We start from the raw sequence: 17,375 nt of genomic DNA on the forward strand, positions 1-17,375 counted from the left end.
TCGCGGCGAGGGGGAAGTCTCATGGTTTTTCTCGAGTTGCGGCGTGAACCTGGGGTATATTCTCGAGTTACGACGGGGATGGCCCTTCCACACACGTGTGTGTTCAGCCATGTCAGGACTCCTGCCTATTTGCGAGGGACAACTCGGGATTCTCCTCGAGGCTTTGCAGGGCAATTGGGACGCCTCTCCAGCTGAGACGGGAGACCAAGGGTCCCTTTCCACGTGCCACAGGAATCCTGGGTCTCCTATCAAGTTTCACGAGGAGTCAGGCATCGTCTCCTTTGGAGGCACTGATCTCCGCATACCTCTGGAGTTTTCAAAGGATTTGAGGCCTCCTGTCGCGATGAGGTGGGGAACTAGGTGTTTCTCTGTGGTCTCCACAGGGGATTCAGACACCCTTTCGTCTTGGGAGATGCAAGACGAGCCTGCATTCAAGTCACTGCAGGGATATCCAGCCTTATTTCGCGTCAGGGCATGGCGGTGTCCATTCCACTTGAGGCCGCAAACCCAGGGTCCCTCTCACATACCTAGAGCTGAGAGAAGCCTCCTCTTGAGGTGCTTGTGGTAAGGTGGTATTCCTCTGGAGTCGAAGCCAGGGACTAACCTCTCATCTCGAGTTGATTTTGGGTCCACGGAGCTCTTTCGTGTTGCTACAGTGACCTCAGGATCCCTCTAGCCTTGAAACAGTGTTCTTGGGGTTTCTCTGGAGTGCCATGAAGGAAATCAAGGCTCCTTTCATGTGTGATGTGCAACACAGAATTGCTCTGCACGCAGTGCAGGGGAATCGGGCCTCATCTCGCGGCGCGGGGCAAGTCTCATGGTTTTTCTCGAGTTGCGGCGGGAACCTCGGGTATATTCTCGAGTTACGACGGGGATGGCCCTTCCACCCACGTGTTTCTTCAGCGACGTCAGGACTCCTGCCTAGTTGCGAGGGACAACTCGGGATTCTCCTCGAGGCTTGGCAGGGCAATTCGGACGCCTCTCCAGCTGAGGCGGGAGACCAAGTGTCCCTTTCCAAGTGCCACAGGAATCCTGGGACTCCTATCAAGTTTCACGAGAAGTCAGGCATCGGCTCCTTTGGCGGCACTGATCTCCGCGTACCTCTGGAGTTTTCAAAGGATGTGAGGCTATCGGTCGCGATGAGGTGGGAAACTAAGTCTTTCTCTGTGCTTTCCACAGGGGATTCAGACATCCTTTCGTCCTGGGAGATGCAAGACGAGCCTGCATTGAAGTCACTGCAGGGATATCCGGCCTTATTTCGAGTCAGGGCATCGCGGTGTCCATTCCACTTGAGGCCGCAAACTCAGGGTCCCTCTCACATACCTAGAGCTGACAGAAGCCTCCTCTTGAGGTGCTTGTGGTAAGGTGGTATTCCTCTGGAGACGAATCCAGGGACTAACCTCTCTTTTCGAGTTGATTTTTAGTCCACAGAATTCTTTCGTGTTGCTACAGTGACGTCAGGATCCCTCTATACTTGAAACAGTGTTCTTGGGGTTTCTCTGGAGTGCCATGAAGGAAATCAAGGCTCCTTTCATGTGTGATGTGCAACACGGAATTGCTCTGCACGCAGTGCAGGGGAATCGGGCCTCATCTCGGGGCGAGGGGGAAGTCTCATGGTTTTTCTCGATTTGCGGCGGGAACCTGGGGTATATTCTCGAGTTACGACGGGGATGGCCCTTCCACACACGTGTTTGTTCAGCCACGTCAGGACTCTTGCCTAGTTGCGAGACACAACTCGGGATTCTCCTCGAGGCTTGGCAAGGCAATTGGGACGCCTCTCCAGCTGAGGCGGGAGACCAAGGGTCCCTTTCCACGTGCCACAGGAATCCTGGGACTCCTATCAAGTTTCACGAGGAGTCAGGCATCGTCTCCTTTGGAGGCACTGATCTCCGCGTACCTCTGGAGTTTTCAAAGGATGTGAGGCTCCGGTCGCGATGAGGTGGGGAACTAGCTCTTTCTCTGTGGTCTCCACAGGGGATTCAGACATCCTTTCATCTTGGGAGATGCAAGACGAGCCTGCATTCAAGTCACTGCAGGGATATCCAGCCTTATTTCGCGTCAGGGCATCGCGGTGTCCATTCCACTTGAGGCCGCAAACTCAGGGTCCCTCTCACATACCTAGAGCTGAGAGAAGCCTCCTCTTGAGGTGCTTGTGGTAAGGTGGTATTCCTCTGGAGTCGAAGCCAGGGACTAACCTCTCATCTCGTGTTGATTCTTGGTCCACGGAGCTCTTTCGTGTTGCTACAGTGACCTCAGGATCCCTCTAGCCTTGAAACAGTGTTCTTGGGGTTTCTCTGGAGTGCCATCAAGGAAATCAAGGCTCCTTTCATGTGTGATGTGCAACACGGAATTGCTCTGCACGCAGTGCAGGGGAATCGGGCCTCATCTCGCGGCGAGGGGGAAGTCTCATGGTTTTTCTCGAGTTGCGGCGTGAACCTGGGGTATATTCTCGAGTTACGACGGGGATGGCCCTTCCACACACGTGTGTGTTCAGCCATGTCAGGACTCCTGCCTATTTGCGAGGGACAACTCGGGATTCTCCTCGAGGCTTTGCAGGGCAATTGGGACGCCTCTCCAGCTGAGACGGGAGACCAAGGGTCCCTTTCCACGTGCCACAGGAATCCTGGGTCTCCTATCAAGTTTCACGAGGAGTCAGGCATCGTCTCCTTTGGAGGCACTGATCTCCGCATACCTCTGGAGTTTTCAAAGGATTTGAGGCCTCCTGTCGCGATGAGGTGGGGAACTAGGTCTTTATCTGTGGTCTCCACAGGGGATTCAGACACCCTTTCGTCTTGGGAGATGCAAGACGAGCCTGCATTCAAGTCACTGCAGGGATATCCAGCCTTATTTCGCGTCAGGGCATGGCGGTGTCCATTCCACTTGAGGCCGCAAACCCAGGGTCCCTCTCACATACCTAGAGCTGAGAGAAGCCTCCTCTTGAGGTGCTTGTGGTAAGGTGGTATTCCTCTGGAGTCGAAGCCAGGGACTAACCTCTCATCTCGAGTTGATTTTGGGTCCACGGAGCTCTTTCGTGTTGCTACAGTGACCTCAGGATCCCTCTAGCCTTGAAACAGTGTTCTTGGGGTTTCTCTGGAGTGCCATGAAGGAAATCAAGGCTCCTTTCATGTGTGATGTGCAACACAGAATTGCTCTGCACGCAGTGCAGGGGAATCGGGCCTCATCTCGCGGCGCGGGGCAAGTCTCATGGTTTTTCTCGAGTTGCGGCGGGAACCTCGGGTATATTCTCGAGTTACGACGGGGATGGCCCTTCCACCCACGTGTTTCTTCAGCGACGTCAGGACTCCTGCCTAGTTGCGAGGGACAACTCGGGATTCTCCTCGAGGCTTGGCAGGGCAATTCGGACGCCTCTCCAGCTGAGGCGGGAGACCAAGTGTCCCTTTCCAAGTGCCACAGGAATCCTGGGACTCCTATCAAGTTTCACGAGAAGTCAGGCATCGGCTCCTTTGGCGGCACTGATCTCCGCGTACCTCTGGAGTTTTCAAAGGATGTGAGGCTATCGGTCGCGATGAGGTGGGAAACTAAGTCTTTCTCTGTGCTTTCCACAGGGGATTCAGACATCCTTTCGTCCTGGGAGATGCAAGACGAGCCTGCATTGAAGTCACTGCAGGGATATCCGGCCTTATTTCGAGTCAGGGCATCGCGGTGTCCATTCCACTTGAGGCCGCAAACTCAGGGTCCCTCTCACATACCTAGAGCTGACAGAAGCCTCCTCTTGAGGTGCTTGTGGTAAGGTGGTATTCCTCTGGAGACGAATCCAGGGACTAACCTCTCTTTTCGAGTTGATTTTTAGTCCACAGAATTCTTTCGTGTTGCTACAGTGACGTCAGGATCCCTCTATACTTGAAACAGTGTTCTTGGGGTTTCTCTGGAGTGCCATGAAGGAAATCAAGGCTCCTTTCATGTGTGATGTGCAACACGGAATTGCTCTGCACGCAGTGCAGGGGAATCGGGCCTCATCTCGGGGCGAGGGGGAAGTCTCATGGTTTTTCTCGATTTGCGGCGGGAACCTGGGGTATATTCTCGAGTTACGACGGGGATGGCCCTTCCACACACGTGTTTGTTCAGCCACGTCAGGACTCTTGCCTAGTTGCGAGACACAACTCGGGATTCTCCTCGAGGCTTGGCAAGGCAATTGGGACGCCTCTCCAGCTGAGGCGGGAGACCAAGGGTCCCTTTCCACGTGCCACAGGAATCCTGGGACTCCTATCAAGTTTCACGAGGAGTCAGGCATCGTCTCCTTTGGAGGCACTGATCTCCGCGTACCTCTGGAGTTTTCAAAGGATGTGAGGCTCCGGTCGCGATGAGGTGGGGAACTAGCTCTTTCTCTGTGGTCTCCACAGGGGATTCAGACATCCTTTCATCTTGGGAGATGCAAGACGAGCCTGCATTCAAGTCACTGCAGGGATATCCAGCCTTATTTCGCGTCAGGGCATCGCGGTGTCCATTCCACTTGAGGCCGCAAACTCAGGGTCCCTCTCACATACCTAGAGCTGAGAGAAGCCTCCTCTTGAGGTGCTTGTGGTAAGGTGGTATTCCTCTGGAGTCGAAGCCAGGGACTAACCTCTCATCTCGTGTTGATTCTTGGTCCACGGAGCTCTTTCGTGTTGCTACAGTGACCTCAGGATCCCTCTAGCCTTGAAACAGTGTTCTTGGGGTTTCTCTGGAGTGCCATCAAGGAAATCAAGGCTCCTTTCATGTGTGATGTGCAACACGGAATTGCTCTGCACGCAGTGCAGGGGAATCGGGCCTCATCTCGCGGCGAGGGGGAAGTCTCATGGTTTTTCTCGAGTTGCGGCGTGAACCTGGGGTATATTCTCGAGTTACGACGGGGATGGCCCTTCCACACACGTGTGTGTTCAGCCATGTCAGGACTCCTGCCTATTTGCGAGGGACAACTCGGGATTCTCCTCGAGGCTTTGCAGGGCAATTGGGACGCCTCTCCAGCTGAGACGGGAGACCAAGGGTCCCTTTCCACGTGCCACAGGAATCCTGGGTCTCCTATCAAGTTTCACGAGGAGTCAGGCATCGTCTCCTTTGGAGGCATTGATCTCCGCATACCTCTGGAGTTTTCAAAGGATTTGAGGCCTCCTGTCGCGATGAGGTGGGGAACTAGGTCTTTATCTGTGGTCTCCACAGGGGATTCAGACACCCTTTCGTCTTGGGAGATGCAAGACGAGCCTGCATTCAAGTCACTGCAGGGATATCCAGCCTTATTTCGCGTCAGGGCATGGCGGTGTCCATTCCACTTGAGGCCGCAAACCCAGGGTCCCTCTCACATACCTAGAGCTGAGAGAAGCCTCCTCTTGAGGTGCTTGTGGTAAGGTGGTATTCCTCTGGAGTCGAAGCCAGGGACTAACCTCTCATCTCGAGTTGATTTTGGGTCCACGGAGCTCTTTCGTGTTGCTACAGTGACCTCAGGATCCCTCTAGCCTTGAAACAGTGTTCTTGGGGTTTCTCTGGAGTGCCATGAAGGAAATCAAGGCTCCTTTCATGTGTGATGTGCAACACAGAATTGCTCTGCACGCAGTGCAGGGGAATCGGGCCTCATCTCGCGGCGCGGGGCAAGTCTCATGGTTTTTCTCGAGTTGCGGCGGGAACCTCGGGTATATTCTCGAGTTACGACGGGGATGGCCCTTCCACCCACGTGTTTCTTCAGCGACGTCAGGACTCCTGCCTAGTTGCGAGGGACAACTCGGGATTCTCCTCGAGGCTTGGCAGGGCAATTCGGACGCCTCTCCAGCTGAGGCGGGAGACCAAGTGTCCCTTTCCAAGTGCCACAGGAATCCTGGGACTCCTATCAAGTTTCACGAGAAGTCAGGCATCGGCTCCTTTGGCGGCACTGATCTCCGCGTACCTCTGGAGTTTTCAAAGGATGTGAGGCTATCGGTCGCGATGAGGTGGGAAACTAAGTCTTTCTCTGTGCTTTCCACAGGGGATTCAGACATCCTTTCGTCCTGGGAGATGCAAGACGAGCCTGCATTGAAGTCACTGCAGGGATATCCGGCCTTATTTCGAGTCAGGGCATCGCGGTGTCCATTCCACTTGAGGCCGCAAACTCAGGGTCCCTCTCACATACCTAGAGCTGACAGAAGCCTCCTCTTGAGGTGCTTGTGGTAAGGTGGTATTCCTCTGGAGACGAATCCAGGGACTAACCTCTCTTTTCGAGTTGATTTTTAGTCCACAGAATTCTTTCGTGTTGCTACAGTGACGTCAGGATCCCTCTATACTTGAAACAGTGTTCTTGGGGTTTCTCTGGAGTGCCATGAAGGAAATCAAGGCTCCTTTCATGTGTGATGTGCAACACGGAATTGCTCTGCACGCAGTGCAGGGGAATCGGGCCTCATCTCGGGGCGAGGGGGAAGTCTCATGGTTTTTCTCGATTTGCGGCGGGAACCTGGGGTATATTCTCGAGTTACGACGGGGATGGCCCTTCCACACACGTGTTTGTTCAGCCACGTCAGGACTCTTGCCTAGTTGCGAGACACAACTCGGGATTCTCCTCGAGGCTTGGCAAGGCAATTGGGACGCCTCTCCAGCTGAGGCGGGAGACCAAGTGTCCCTTTCCACGTGCCACAGGAATCCTGGGACTCCTATCAAGTTTCACGAGGAGTCAGGCATCGTCTCCTTTGGAGGCACTGATCTCCGCGTACCTCTGGAGTTTTCAAAGGATGTGAGGCCTCCGGTCGCGATGAGGTGGGGAACTAGGTCTTTCTCTGTGGTCTCCACAGGGGATTCAGACATCCTTTCATCTTGGGAGTTGCAAGACGAGCCTGCATTCAAGTCACTGCAGGGATATCCAGCCTTATTTCGCGTCAGGGCATCGCGGTGTCCATTCCACTTGAGGCCGCAAACTCAGGGTCCCTCTCACATACCTAGAGCTGAGAGAAGCCTCCTCTTGAGGTGCTTGTGGTAAGGTGGTATTCCTCTGGAGTCGAAGCCAGGGACTAACCTCTCATCTCGAGTTGATTTTTGGCCCACGGAGCTCTTTCTTGTTGCTACAGTGACCTCAGGATCCCTCTAGCCTTGAAACAGTGTTCTTGGGGTTTCTCTGGAGTGCCATCAAGGAAATCAAGGCTCCTTTCATGTGTGATGTGCAACACGGAATTGCTCTGCACGCAGTGCAGGGGAAACGGGCCTCATCTCGCGGCGAGGGGGAAGTCTCATGGTTTTTCTCGAGTTGCGGCGGGAACCTGGGGTATATTCTCGAGTTACGACGGGGATGGCCCTTCCACCCACGTGTTTCTTCAGCGACGTCAGGACTCCTGCCTAGTTGCGAGGGACAACTCTGGATTCTCCTCGAGGCTTGGCAGGGCAATTGGGACGCCTCTCCAGCTGAGGCGGGAGACCAAGGGTCCCTTTCCACGTGCCACAGGAATCCTGGGACTCCTATCAAGTTTCACGAGGAGTCAGGCATCGTCTCCTTTGGAGGCACTGATCTCCGCGTACCTCTGGAGTTTTCAAAGGATGTGAGGTTATCGGTCGCGATGAGGTGGGGAACTAAGTCTTTCTCTGTGCTTTCCACAGGGGATTCAGACATCCTTTCGTCCTGGGAGATGCAAGACGAGCCTGCATTGAAGTCACTGCAGGGATATCCGGCCTTATTTCGAGTCAGGGCATCGCGGTGTCCATTCCACTTGAGGCCGCAAACTCAGGGTCCCTCTCACATACCTAGAGCTGAGAGAAGCCTCCTCTTGAGGTGCTTGTGGTAAGGTGGTATTCCTCTGGAGACGAATCCAGGGACTAACCTCTCTTTTCGAGTTGATTTTTGGTCCACAGAGTTCTTTCGTGTTGCTACAGTGACCTCAGGATCCCTCTAGCCTTGAAACAGTGTTCTTGGGGTTTCTCTGGAGTGCCATCAAGGAAATCAAGGCTCCTTTCATGTGTGATGTGCAAGACGGAATTGCTCTGCACGCAGTACAGGGGAATCGGCCTCATCTCGCATCGAGGGGGAAGTCTCATGGTTTTTCTCGAGTTGCGGCGGGAACCTGGGGTATATTCTCGAGTTACGACGGGGATGGCCCTTCCATCCACGTGTTTGTTCAGCCACATCAGGACTCCTGCCTAGTTGCGAGGGACAACTCGGGATTCTACTCGAGGCTTGGCAGGGCAATTGGAACGCCTCTCCAGCTGAGGCGGGAGACCAAGGGTCCCTTTCCACGTGCCACAAGAATCCTGGGACTCCTATCAAGTTTCACGAGGAGTCAGGCATCGTCTCCTTTGGAGGCACTGATCTCCGCGTACCTCTGGAGTTTTCAAAGGATGTGAGGCCTCCGGTCGCGATGAGGTGGGGACCTAGGTGTTTCTCTGTGGTCTCCACAGGGGATTCAGACATCCTTTCTTCTTGGGAGATGCAAGACGAGCCTGCATTCAAGTCACTGCAGGGATATCCGGCCTTATTTCGAGTCAGGGCATCGCGGTGTCCATTCCACTTGAGGCCGCAAACTCAGGATCCCTCTCACATACCTAGAGCTGAGAGAAGCCTCCTCTTGAGGTGCTTGTGGTAAGGTGGTATTCCTCAGGAGTCGAAGCCAGGGACTAACCTCTCATCTCGTGTTGATTCTTGGTCCACGGAGCTCTTTCGTGTTGCTACAGTGACCTCAGGATCCCTCTAGCCTTGAAACAGTGTTCTTGGGGTTTCTCTGGAGTGCCATCAAGGAAATCAAGGCTCCTTTCATGTGTGATGTGCAACACAGAATTGCTCTGCACGCAGTGCAGGGGAATCGAGCCTCATCTCGCGGCCAGGGGGAAGTCTCATGGTTTTTCTCGAGTTGCGGCGGGAACCTGGGGTATATTCTCGAGTTACGACGGGGATGGCCCTTCCACACACGTGTGTGTTCAGCCATGTCAGGACTCCTGCCTAGTTGCGAGGGACATCTCGGGATTCTCCTCGAGGCTTTGCAGGGCAATTGGGACGCCTCTCCAGCTGAGACGGGAGACCAAGGGTCCCTTTCCACGTGCCACAGGAATCCTGGGTCTCCTATCAAGTTTCACGAGGAGTCAGGCATCGTCTCCTTTGGAGGCACTGATCTCCGCATACCTCTGGAGTTTTCAAAGGGTTTGAGGCCTCCTGTCGCGATGAGGTGGGGAACTAGGTCTTTCTCTGTGGTCTCCACTGGGGATTCAGACACCCTTTCGTCTTGGGAGATGCAAGACGAGCCTGCATTCCAGTCACTGCAGGGATATCCAGCCTTATTTCGAGGCAGGGCATCGCGGTGTCCATTCCACTTGAGGCCGCAAACTCAGGGTCCCTCTCACATACCTAGAGCTGAGAGAAGCCTCCTCTTGAGGTGCTTGTGGTAAGGTGGTATTCCTCTGGAGTCGAAGCCAGGGACTAACCTCTCATCTCGAGTTGATTTTTGGCCCACGGAGCTCTTTCGTGTTGCTACAGTGACCTCAGGGTCCCTCTAGCCTTGAAACAGTGTTCTTGGGGTTTCTCTGGAGTGCCATCAAGGAAATCAAGGCTCCTTTCATGTGTGATGTGCAACACGGAATTGCTCTGCACGCAGTGCAGGGGAATCGGGCCTCATCTCGCGGCGAGGGGGAAGTCTCATGGTTTTTCTCGAGTTGCGGCGGGAACCTGGGGTATATTCTCGAGTTACGACGGGGATGGCCCTTCCACCCACGTGTTTCTTCAGCGACGTCAGGACTCCTGCCTAGTTGCGAGGGACAACTCTGGATTCTCCTCGAGGCTTGGCAGGGCAATTGGGACGCCTCTCCAACTGAGGCGGGAGACCAAGTGTCCCTTTTCAAGTGCCACAGGAATCATGGGAATCCTATCAAGTTGCACGAGGAGTCAGGCATCGTCTCCTTTGGAGGCACTGATCTCCGCGTACCTCTGGAGTTTTCAAAGGATGTGAGGCTATCGGTCGCGAGGAGGAGGGGAACAAAGTCTTTCTCTGTGCTTTCCACAGGGGATTCAGACATCCTTTCGTCCTGGGAGATGCAAGACGAGCCTGCATTGAAGTCACTGCAGGGATATCCGGCCTTATTTCGAGTCAGGGCATCGCGGTGTCCATTCCACTTGAGGCCGCAAATTCAGGGTCCCTCTCACATACATAGAGCTGAGAGAAGCCTCCTCTTGAGGTGCTTGTGGTAAGGTGGTATTCCTCTGGAGACGAATCCAGGGACTAACCTCTCTTTTCGAGTTGATTTTTGGTCCACAGAGTTCTTTCGTGTTGCTACAGTGACCTCAGGATCCCTCTAGCCTTGAAACAGTGTTCTTGGGGTTTCTCTGGAGTGCCATCGAGGAAATCAAGGCTCCTTTCATGTGTGATGTGCAAGACGGAATTGCTCTGCACGCAGTACAGGGGAATCGGGCCTCATCTCGCGTCGAGTGGGAAGTCTCATGGTTTTTCTCGAGTTGTGGCGGGAACCTGGGGTATGTTCTCGAGTTACGACGGGGATGGCCCTTCCACCCACGTGTTTGTTCAGCCACGTCAGGACTCCTGCCTAGTTGCGAGGGACAACTCGGGATTCTCCTCGAGGCTTGGCAGGGCAATTGGAACGCCTCTCCAGCTGAGGCGGGAGACCAAGGGTCCCTTTCCACATGCCACAAAAATCCTGGGACTCCTATCAAGTTTCACGAGGAGTCAGGCATCGTCTCCTTTGGAGGCACTGATCTCTGCGTACCTCTGGAGTTTTCAAAGGATGTGAGGCCTGCGGTCGCGATGAGGTGGGGACCTAGGTGTTTCTCTGTGGTCTCCACAGGGGATTCAGACATCCTTTCTTCTTGGGAGATGCAAGACGAGCCTGCATTCAAGTCACTGCAGGGATATCCGGCCTTATTTCGAGTCAGGGCATCGCGGTGTCCATTCCACTTGAGGCCGCAAACTCAGGATCCCTCTCACATACCTAGAGCTGAGAGAAGCCTCCTCTTGAGGTGCTTGTGGTAAGGTGGTATTCCTCAGGAGTCGAAGCCAGGGACTAACCTCTCATCTCGTGTTGATTCTTGGTCCACGGAGCTCTTTCGTGTTGCTACAGTGACCTCAGGATCCCTCTAGCATTGAAACAGTGTTCTTGGGGTTTCTCTGGAGTGCCATCAAGGAAATCAAGGCTCCTTTCATGTGTGATGTGCAACACGGAATTGCTCTGCACGCAGTGCAGGGGAATCGGGCCTCATCTCATGGCGAGGGGGAAGTCTCATGGTTTTTCTCGAGTTGCAGCGGGAACCTGGGGTATATTCTCGAGTTACGACGGGGATGGCCCTTCCACACACGTGTGTGTTCAGCCATGTCAGGACTCCTGCCTAGTTGCGAGACACAACTCGGGATTTTCCTCGAGGCTTGGCAAGGCAATTGGGACGCCTCTCCAGCTGAGGCGGGAGACCAAGGGTCCCTTTCCACGTGCCACAGGAATCCTGGGTCTCCTATCAAGTTTCATGAGGAGTCAGGCATCGTCTCCTTTGGAGGCACTGATCTCCGCATACCTCTGGAGTATTCAAAGGATTTGAGGCCTCCTGCCGCGATGAGGTGGGGAACTAGGTCTTTCTCTGTGGTCTCCACAGGGGATTCAGACATCCTTTCATCTTGGGAGATGCAAGACGAGCCTGCATTCTAGTCACTGCAGGGATATCCAGCCTTATTTCGCGTCAGGGCATCGCGGTGTCCATTCCACTTGAGGCCGCAAACTCAGGGTCCCTCTCACATACCTAGAGCTGAGAGAAGCCTCCTCTTGAGGTGCTTGTGGTAAGGTGGTATTCCTCTGGAGTCGAAGCCAGGGACTAACCTCTCATCTCGAGTTGATTTTTGGTCCACGGAGCTCTTTCGTGTTGCTACAGTGACCTTAGGATCCCTCTAGCCTTGAAACAGTGTTCTTGGGGTTTCTCTCGAGTGCCATCAAGGAAATCAAGGCTCCTTTCATGTGTGATGTGCAACACGGAATTGCTCTGCACACAGTGCAGGGGAATCGGGCCTCATCTCGCGGCGAGGGGGAAATCTCATGGTTTTTCCCGAGTTGCGGCGGGAACCTTGGGTATATTCTCGAGTTACGACGGGGATGGCCCTTCCACCCACGTGTTTCTTCAGCGACGTCAGGACTCCTGCCTAGTTGCGAGGGACAACTCTGGATTCTCCTCGAGGCTTGGCAGGGCAATTGGGACGCCTCTCCAGCTGAGGCGGGAGACCAAGTGTCCCTTTCCAAGTGCCACAGGAATCCTGGGACTCCTATCAAGATTCACGAGGAGTCAGGCGTCGTCTCATTTGGAGGCAATGATCTCCGCGTACCTCTGGAGTTTTCAAAGGATGTGAGGCTATCGGTCGCGATGAGGTGGGGAACTAAGTCTTTCTCTGTGCTTTCCACAGGGGATTCCGACATCCTTTCGTCTTGGGAGATGCAAGACGAGCCTCCATTGAAGTCACTGCAGGGATATCCGGCCTTATTTCGAGTCAGGGCATCGCGGTGTCCATTCCACTTGAGGCCGCAAACTCAGGGTCCCTCTCACATACCTAGAGCTGAGAGAAGCCTCCTCTTGAGGTGCTTGTGGTAAGGTGGTATTCCTCTGGAGTCGAAGCCAGGGACTAACCTCTCATCTCGTGTTGATTCTTGGTCCACGGAGCTCTTTCGTGTTGCTACAGTGACCTCAGGATCCCTCTAGCATTGAAACAGTGTTCTTGGGGTTTCTCTGGAGTGCCATCAAGGAAATCAAGGCTCCTTTCATGTGTGATGTGCAACACAGAATTGCTCTGCACGCAGTGCAGGGGAATCGGGCCTCATCTCGCGGCGAGGGGGAAGTCTCATGGTTTTTCTCGAGTTGCGGCGGGATCCTGGGGTATATTCTCGAGTTACGACGGGGATGGCCCTTCCACACACGTGTTTGTTCAGCCACGTCAGGACTCCTGCCTAGTTGCGAGACACAACTCGGGATTCTCTTCGAGGCTTGGCAAGGCAATTGGGACGCCTCTCCAGCTGAGGCGGGAGACCAAGGGTCCATTTCCACGTGCCACAGGAATCCTGGGACTCCTGTCAAGTTTCACGAGGAGTCAGGCATCGTCTCCTTTGGAGGCACTGATCTCTGCGTACCTCTGGAGTTTTCAAAGGATGTGAGGCCTCCGGTCGCGATGAGGTGGGGAACTAGGTCTTTCTCTGTGGTCTCCACAGGGGATTCAGACATCCTTTCATCTTGGGAGATGCAAGACGAGCCTACATTCAAGTCACTGCAGGGATATCCAGACTTATTTCGCGTCAGGGCATCGCGGTGTCCATTCTACTTGAGGCCGCAAACTCAGGGTCCCTCTCACATACCTAGAGCTGAGAGAAGCCTCCTCTTGAGGTGCTTGTGGTAAGGTGGTATGCCTCTGGAGTCGAAGCCAGGGACTAACCTCTCATCTCGAGTTGATTTTTGGCCCACGGAGCTCTTTCGTGTTGCTACAGTGACCTCAGGATCCCTCTATCCTTGAAACAGTGTTCTTGGGGTTTCTCTGGAGTGCCATGAAGGAAATCAAGGCTCCGTTCATGTGTGATGTGCAACACGGAATTGCTCTGCACGCAGTGCATGGGAATCGGGCCTCATCTCGCGGCGAGGGGGAAGTCTCATGGTTTTTCTCGAGTTGCGGCGGGAACCTGGGGTATATTCTCGAGTTACGACGGGGATGGCCCTTCCACCCACGTGTTTCTTCAGCGACGTCAGGACTCTTGCCTAGTTGCGAGACACAACTCGGGATTCTCCTCGAGGCTTGGCAAGGCAATTGGGACGCCTCTCCAGCTGAGGCGGGAGACCAAGGGTCCCTTTCCACGTGCCACAGGAATCCTGGGACTCCTATCAAGTTTCACGAGGAGTCAGGCATCGTCTCCTTTGGAGGCACTGATCTCCGCGTACCTCTGGAGTTTTCAAAGGATGTGAGGCCTCCGGTCGCGATGAGGTGGGGAACTAGGTCTTTCTCTGTGGTCTCCACAGGGGATTCAGACATCCTTTCATCTTGGAAGATGCAAGACGAGCCTGCATTCAAGTCACTGCAGGGATATCCAGCCTTATTTCGCGTCAGGGCATCGCGGTGTCCATTCCACTTGAGGCCGCAAACTCAGGGTCCCTCTCACATACCTAGAGCTGAGAGAAGCCTCCTCTTGAGGTGCTTGTGGTAAGGTGGTATTCCTCTGGAGTCGAAGCCAGGGACTAACCTCTCATCTTGAGTTGATTTTTGGCCCATGGAGCTCTTTCGTGTTGCTACAGTGACCTCAGGATCCCTCTAGCCTTGAAACAGTGTTCTTGGGGTTTCTCTGGAGTGCCATCAAGGAAATCAAGGCTCCTTTCATGTGTGATGTGCAAGACGGAATTGCTCTGCACGCAGTGCAGGGGAATCGGGCCTCATCTCGCGGCGAGGGGGAAGTCTCATGGTTTTTCTCGAGTTGCGGCGGGAACCTGGGGTATATTCTCGAGTTACGACGGGGATGGCCCTTCCACCCACGTGTTTGTTCAGCCACGTCAGGACTTCTGCCTAGTTGCGAGGGACAATTCGGGATTCTCCTCGAGGCTTGGCAGGGCAATTGGAACGCCTCTCCAGCTGCGGCGGGAGACCAAGGGTCCCTTTCCACGTGCCACAAGAATCCTGGGACTCCTATCAAGTTTCACGAGGAGTCAGGCATCGTCTCATTTGGAGGCACTGATCTCCGCGTACCTCTGGAGTTTTCAAAGGATGTGAGGCCTGCGGTCGCGATGAGGTGGGGACCTAGGTGTTTCTCTGTGGTCTCCACAGGGGATTCAGACATCCTTTCTTCTTGGGAGATGCAAGACGAGCCTGCATTCAAGTCACTGCAGGGATATCCGGCCTTATTTCGAGTCAGGGCATCGCGGTGTCCATTCCACTTGAGGCCGCAAACTCAGGATCCCTCTCACATACCTAGAGCTGAGAGAAGCCTCCTCTTGAGGTGCTTGTGGTAAGGTGGTATTCCTCAGGAGTCGAAGCCAGGGACTAACCTCTCATCTCGTGTTGATTCTTGGTCCACGGAGCTCTTTCGTGTTGCTACAGTGACCTCAGGATCCCTCTAGCATTGAAACAGTGTTCTTGGGGTTTCTCTGGAGTGCCATCAAGGAAATCAAGGCTCCTTTCATGTGTGATGTGCAACACGGAATTGCTCTGCACGCAGTACAGGGGAATCGGGCCTCATCTCGCATCGAGGGGGAAGTCTCATGGTTTTTCTCGAGTTGCGGCGGGAACCTGGGGTATATTCTCGAGTTACGACGGGGATGGCCCTTCCAACCACGTGTTTCTTCAGCGACGTCAGGACTCCTGCCTAGTTGCGAGGGACAACTCGGGATTCTCCTCGAGGCTTGGCAGGGCAATTGGAACGCCTCTCCAGCTGAGGCGGGAGACCAAGGGTCCCTTTCCACGTGCCACAAGAATCCTGGGACTCCTATCAAGTTTCACGAGGAGTCAGGCATCATCTCCTTTGGAGGCACTGATCTCCGCGTACCTCTGGAGTTTTCAAAGGATGTGAGGCCTCCGGTCGCGATGAGGTGGAGAACTAGGTGTTTCTCTGTGGTCTCCACAGGGGATTCAGACATACTTTCTTCTTGGGAGATGCAAGACGAGCCTGCATTCAAGTCACTGCAGGGATATCCAGCCTTATTTCGAGTCAGGGCATCGCGGTGTCCATTCCACTTGAGGCCGCAAATTCAGGAACCCTCTCACATACCTAGAGCTGAGAGAAGCCTCCTCTTGAGGTGCTTGTGGTAAGGTGGTATTCCTCAGGAGTCGAAGCCAGGGACTAACCTCTCATCTCGTGTTGATTCTTGGTCCACGGAGCTCTTTCGTGTTGCTACAGTGACCTCAGGATCCCTCTAGCCTTGAAACAGTGTTCTTGGGGTTTCTCTGGAGTGCCATCAAGGAAATCAAGGCTCCTTTCATGTGTGATGTGCAACACGGAATTGCTCTGCATGCAGTGCAGGGGAATCGGGCCTCATCTCGCGGCGAGGGGGAAGTCTCATGGTTTTTCTCGAGTTGCGGCGGGAACCTGGGGTATATTCTCGAGTTACGACGGGGATGGCCCTTCCACCCACGTGTTTCTTCAGCGACGTCAGGACTCCTGCCTAGTTGCGAGGGACAACTCGGGATTCTCCTCGAGGCTTTGCAGGGCAATTGGGACGCCTCTCCAGCTGAGACGGGAGACCAAGTGTCCCTTTCCACGTGCCACAGGAATCCTGGGTCTCCTATCAAGTTTCACGAGGAGTCAGGCATCGTCTCCTTTGGAGGCACTGATCTCCGCATACCTCTGGAGTTTTCAAAGGATTTGAGGCCTCCTGTCGCGATGAGGTGGAGAACTAGGTCTTTCTCTGAGGTCTCCATAGGGGATTCAGACACCCTTTCGTCTTGGGAGATGCAAGACGAGCCTGCATTCCAGTCACTGCAGGGATATCCGGCCTTATTTCGAGTCAGGGCATCGCGGTGTCCATTCCACTTGAGGCCGCAAACTCAGGGTCCCTCTCACATACCTAGAGCTGAGAGAAGCCTCCTCTTGAGGTGCTTGTGGTAAGGTGGTATTCCTCTGGAGTCGAAGCCAGGGACTAACCTCTCATCTCGAGTTGATTTTTGGTCCACGGAGCTCTTTCGTGTTGCTACAGTGACCTCAGGATCCCTCTAGCCTTGAAACAGTGTTCTTGGGGTTTCTCTGGAGTGCCATGAAGGAAATCAAGGCTCCTTTCATGTGTGATGTGCAACACAGAATTGCTGTGCACGCAGTGCAGGGGAATCGGGCCTCATCTCGCGGCGAGGGGGAAGTCTCATGGTTTTTCTCGAGTTGCGGCGGGAACCTGGGGTATATTCTCGAGTTACGACGGGGATGGCCCTTCCACACACGTGTTTGTTCAGCCACGTCAGGACTCTTGCCTAGTTGCGAGACACAACTCGGGATTCTCCTCGAGGCTTGGCAAGGCAATTGGGACGCCTCTCCAGCTGAGGCGGGAGACCAAGGGTCCCTTTCCACGTGCCACAGGAATCCTGGGACTCCTATCAAGTTTCACGAGGAGTCAGGCATCGTCTCCTTTGGAGGCACTGATCTCCGCGTACCTCTGGAGTTTTCAAAGGATGTGAGGCCTCCGGTCGCGATGAGGTGGGGAACTAGGTGTTTCTCTGTGGTCTCCACAGGGGATTCAGACATCCTTTCATCTTGGAAGATGCAAGACGAGCCTGCATTCAAGTCACTGCAGGGATATCCAGCCTTATTTCGCGTCAGGGCATCGCGGTGTCCATTCCACTTGAGGCCGCAAACTCAGGGTCCCTCTCACATACCTAGAGCTGAGAGAAGCCTCCTCTTGAGGTGCTTGTGGTAAGGTGGTATTCCTCTGGAGTCGAAGCCAGGGACTAACCTCTCATCTTGAGTTGATTTTTGGCCCATGGAGCTCTTTCGTGTTGCTACAGTGACCT

The sequence above is a fragment of the Cervus elaphus genome, unplaced genomic scaffold (assembly GCF_910594005.1).
Source record: "Cervus elaphus unplaced genomic scaffold, mCerEla1.1, whole genome shotgun sequence".
NCBI classification, from domain to species: Eukaryota; Metazoa; Chordata; class Mammalia; order Artiodactyla; family Cervidae; genus Cervus; species Cervus elaphus.